Source organism: Manis javanica, chromosome X, assembly GCF_040802235.1.
Source record: "Manis javanica isolate MJ-LG chromosome X, MJ_LKY, whole genome shotgun sequence".
NCBI classification, from domain to species: Eukaryota; Metazoa; Chordata; class Mammalia; order Pholidota; family Manidae; genus Manis; species Manis javanica.
In genome coordinates, this window is record NC_133174.1 from 20,021,926 (window position 1) to 20,027,925 (window position 6,000).

Below are 6,000 nucleotides of genomic sequence, written 5' to 3' on the forward strand. Positions count from 1 at the left end.
GAATAAAGCCGGGTATAAACCCTTTTACCCCAAGCATATTGTTGTCATTTCTCAGTCTGACTTAATCCATAGCGAACTTGCCTGGGGTTGAAACTCTCAGGCAAGACAGCAGTGTTTCACTTCAAGGTGAATGAAGACTAATTAATCAATCCAGGTAAAGTACTCAGTATTAGACAAACAATATTAGGCAAAAATTACTTGGCAAAAAGTACTAGTAATCAATGTTAAGTAAATGTTAAATATTATCATAAATTATTCCTCATCCTAATCTCAGCAGCACTTGTAATTACTTTGCTCCCTTAGTTGCTGTGACAGTTCCTCTTCTGAATGTCTTTATATTTTTTGTCTGCCTTTCTTTGATCTTGTTTTCAAGATCATCCTACCTTACCAGGCCAGTAAAGGATTAAATACCCCATGCCTCAATCCCAGGACACCAATTTCTCCTCTTTTCACTGTTTTTTTGAGCAGTCCAGTTTACTTCTAGGCTTTCAATTAGCAAATTACAATTAGCAAATAACTCTGAAAATACATCTCTGTCACAAACCTCACTTCTGGATTCCACATATCAACATCCAATGGCATTCTTGTCATCTCTATCCAGATGGATAAAAGGCATTTCAAAATCATATGAAAAAGGCCAAACTGAGATTTTTCTCTCTTAGGCCTCTGATCTCAAACTTCCAGGCTCCAAGACTGTTGTAAGTAAATTTCTGCTTTTACAAGCTACCTAATCTATGGTTCTTTGTTATGGCAGCCCTAACTGAACAGAACAGCAATCACAAAGCCATTCTGTTAAGCAAGCCAAAATCTAGGGGTCATTCTTAACGTTTATCTTTAATCTATTGTATCCAATCCATTACCAGGTTCTGTATAACTCCCATATATTTCCATATGTTAGCATTTCAACTGAAAAGACACCAACAGTCAGGTCTAAAATAGTGACTGTAACTTCACAAATGCAGAACTGATAAATATTAAACTTGAATATCTTCTCACTTCCTAAGTATTACAAAGCTTGATTGCTGTCAGTTTCCAAAATTCCCGTGCTACCGGCTTTTACACAGCATTAATGTTAGTTCCTAAACAAAATGCATAATTAATATGTTATCGACATTCAGCTTTTAATAAAAATTATACATTAGCTATTGCAATATAACAAGATTATGTGTCACTGAGAACTGATTTGGTTTCCACTAATGGACCACCAGCAGTTGCAGCTAGATTTTGCTTTTTCTTTAGTTATTTCTTTCAATGCATGAGCACTCAAGTTAATTATTGAGTTGACTTCATTTACATTTTTAGTGTTTATCAAAATGAATACCAACTGCATGTCTCCATAAATCAATAAATAATGTGCATGATAAACAAATGGATTTTTGTATGAATTTTATTTAAAAATTAAATAAAACTAATAATCTCATATGAAACACATAAATTAGTCTATGGTGGGATTCTAATTCCTTAATCTGGGTATAGCAGAGATATCTTGAAGATGCACTGTTTTGTAACTATATTGAGCCCAAATGAATATATATGAAGCAGATTCAATGCAAATGATATGATCTTTTATAATTGCTGTAATGCACTAGAAATCTTTAATATTTCATATCACATTTGTTATTTTAATAATTTAGAAGACAAGGATTATATGCTTCAGCTAGTTCCTTTCAAAGAACAATATTAACATCTTTCCTTCAATAAAGAGAAAGACAAGAAAAATATTGATTTAACGTCAAACATCACAGTACAAAAGTAGAAATTGCTTAGTGGATGAAGTTTTCTGATCATTGGTTAAGATAACATTTTCTAAACCTTGTTGATCCTGGTAATTTTAAGACTTTAGAATCTTAGAATCCCACTGATACTATGAATACCCAGCCTAAGTGGTCATCTAAGAAGATAATCTGTTTGGTAACCTTTCTAAAGCATAGCACCACTCATAACAGTGCCTTTGAAAAATTATTTCATGGGCCCCAAATTACCAACAAAATAAAACCCAGTATTCAAGATATTCTGCCATCTGGCCTCCAATTGTGCTTCCAAAATGATCCCCCACTGTTTTTTCTCACACACTCTATGTTCTGGCCAAAATAAATTACCTAGCTTTCCTTGAACATATACTGAGTCTTTGCACCTCAGTAGCTTTGTCTCCATTCTTCCAGTGATGCCACCTCATCAACCCCAAATCCAAACCATCTGTCAAGGTGTAGCTCAGGTGCCAAGTCAACCATGAAGTCATACAAGATTGCTGAATACAACAATTCCTCTCTCCTGTAAAGTTCCATCAACCCCAGCGATTCTCTCATTTTGGCACTCACCACATTTTGGTATGCATTAAAAGTATTTATGCAGATATTTTACAACTTGAGTGAAGTATTCATTAAGCAGAACCCTCTCTTGATTTATCGTTTTTCTTTCTTTCCCACTTAATACTGCCTTACTGGCTGAGTATTACCTGAGTGTTCTTGCTAACAGAGGAAAAAGGTAATACTTATGGGAACACTCAAAGAGAACTATCACTCACTGATTTCATCTTAGTAAGTGTCAGTGTTTCTTTACTGAATATAATAATACCCAGAAATCTTTATGTATCAGTCTCAGAATGGTTAAACCAGTATGTGCTATAATTTAATTGCCAAAATAATACCATAGCTTAATTCCTTGTCCTTATTCCCAGGAGAATTTTTAAAGGAATACAATTATAAAGAGTTAAGTAGTGATTGTATCATACTTAGATTATTACATGACCTGGTAGGTGCAGGATTTCATTCATTCAGGTATTTGGGGGAAAAAAGCCCTTTACTGTTTTAAGTTGTACAGTTTATTTTCCAGTGGAATAAGGCCCAGTACATAAATGAGAAACAGAATATTTTCCCAAAAAGTGGTGATTCACTCTCCTTTCCTACTCCTACTGCCCACTTTGATCTACAAATATCTGTTTTGCAAAGTGTGCACTTTGGTCCCAATAAGATTGCTTTCTCATTAACCAAAATGAATGGGGAAGAATAAAGAACAACAAAAGGATAATAGAATTTTGGAAATTGAGATTATAAGCAACCTTGGCTAATAGATTCTAAAATTATTATCTCATATAAATAAAAGTATGGTAATAGTACAGAAGAAAGAGTTTAATAAGGTGAGTTAGCTCAGAGATAAACTCTAGTATATATAAAATTATAAGATATACATGTTAAATTCTCAGTTTAGTGGGTTAAAAATATTACTTATTAAATAGTGTTAGGAAAAATAGTTGACTATTGGGAAAAAAAATACTATCCACTCTTAACATAAGACACCAAAATACATATTGACTTAAAGAGACAAATATAATAAAACATAAATATAACTGTTTATCATAGTTTAGATATTTGAGCAGAAAATACTGAGATCAGAAAACAATAAAAATCTGAATATACCAAAATAAACCTTATATCTCCAAAATACTAAATTCATTTTGGATTTTAGAGAATTTCTCTTGCCGACTACAAGGATAAAGACAAATAGAGTGATTTGATTTGAGATGCAAAGAAAGCATGATTCTACAGAAGAACAGCCTTTTAAAAGACATATTTTGGGTTTACTCTGTAAAAAACCTAAATAAAAATAGAGGGAAGTGAAATATGTCCTACCATTGAAATACGACTACATAAGAGTTGGGATTGGCATAGCAAAAATATTGTTAGAAACATTAAAAGAGGGGGAAAAGTGAAAAAATGTTTTCCTATTCTAGGAAAGAGAACTTGAACATAACATGTTGGCTGGTGATATAACAACAAACTCTCTTTTGGATGTTTGCATATATTTGTACATTTTCTTAGGGTTATGAGAAAATTATTATTATCCTCATTTTGCCAATAAAATTAATTGAGGTTTGCAGAAATGTAATAATTTGCTTGAGGACTCAGTAAGCCTCAATCCAAGGTTTGGGCTGTGACAGCAGGTAAGTATCATTACCACTACCCCAGCAAGTCTGGATGGCTTAGCTGATGGACAGAAAAATAAACTGCATCAAGTTTACAAAATGGAAAACAAAACTACAAATAAGATTATAAAACGCTGAGCCCAAATTCATAATCGGCCTTTCAGTGCATTCAAAACGAGTTGAAAAGATCCGGTTCCCAGCAGGCACTCCTTCCAGGCAAATGAGCTGAATCAGATCAGATGAACCATAAGTCATAGTGGTGATATGGTCTGCTTTTCTTTTGTAGATTCTGTTCAGTTGTGTGTGTGTGTGTGTGTGTGTATGTGTGTGTGTGTGTGTGTGTGTGTGTGTATTGAAAAAGTGATTACAAATCGAACAAATTCTGTGAGTCAATGACCCAACAAATTTAATTTTGTCTCCCTAAAGACTCTATTACATGGAAAAAATTTTTTATTACATCCTACTTAAGATAAGCATAGTTTATTAATTTTTAGAATAAAAAGCAATATTTTGGCAAAGAGTTATACAAGAAATCCCGTGTAGCAAATGGTAAACTGGTAAGATACAAAATTGTAGTCATCACCTAGCAACAATCTAGGATCAATGCCTGGGAAATAACTGCTAACTATTAGAGACAGGTAAAATTCAGAGAGGACAAAATATGTCATTGTTGAAGCTTCTGAAGGAAATGATTTGTTTCTGAGCCTAGAATCATTGTTGGATACTTCAAAGCGGCATTTATTTTTCTTAATCTGTTCCTATTCCAAGCCCTGTTTATTTCTACTGATAATGTTTCTGTAACAATGTGTGACTAATTTTTTGACAACTAAAAAATAGCTTTGCATATTCACAAATTGCTATCATTTGCAAAAATCCCAAGAATAACAATCACGTCAAAACCTTAAATATACTCAGAAATATCATATATATATATATATATATAAATTTTCTCAATAGAAATAATAATTTAATGATTTCACAGTTCTTCATAGTTTATTTCCTAAACATCACATCATTTAATTGCAACAATAATTTGGAGTTGACACTTGTGTGTTTTCCTATTTTCCATATGTCCATATATAATAATGGGCAAGGATGGAAGACATATTAAATAAAGATGAAAAAATAGTCAATATTCTGTGGTATTTACCCACCTGAAAAATAGTCCCAGTAAATATTTAAGGAGATCTCTCTGTTTTAAATCTGTGTTGAGGGATAATTTACATACAACTGAAATTATCAGTTGTAAGTGTGCAAGTTGATGAAATCTGACAAATCAACAATAGAAAGGAATTTCCTCATCTTAAGTGAATTAATGAAAAAAATCTACAAATAGGATAATATTTAAAGAAAAAGACAATGATTTCCCACAGATTTGGGAACAAGACACGGGTATTGGTTCTTATTGTTTCTAGTCAACATTGAAATGGAGATCTTAGCTAGTTTATTAAGGCAAGAAAAGGAAATAGAACATATACAGATTGAAAAAGATGACTTATAATAGTCTTTTTTAAAGAGATGGCATTATCATATGTATAGAAAATCTGAAGGAATATACAAAAAAGCAAACAGAACTAGTAAGTGAACTTACCAAATTTGTAGAATACAAGATTAGTACACAAAAAATCAACTGCATATCTATGTGACAGCAAATAACCATTAAAAATGAAATTGAAACATTTTCATGTACAATAGCATGGAGAAACATGAAACGCTTAGGGAAACATTAGCAAACTGTATGCAAAACCTTTAAGTGAGAACTACAAATGTTGCTGAGAAAAACAAAAGAAGAGCTAAAGAAATGTTGCGATATACCATTTTCTTGGATTGGAAAACTGCATATAGTGTTAAGATATCAGTCCTTTCCAAATCGATCTGCTGACTTACTCTGAATAAAAATGTCGGCAGCCTTTTATACAAAAATTCTAAAATTAATATGGAAGTGCAAAGTATCTACAATAATCCAAATTTAAGAAAAAACAAGTTGAAAGATCTTTACAACCTGATTTCAGAACTTCCTACAAAGTTCCAATATTCAAGATAGTATAGCATTGGCATAAGGAGGGCATGAAACAGAG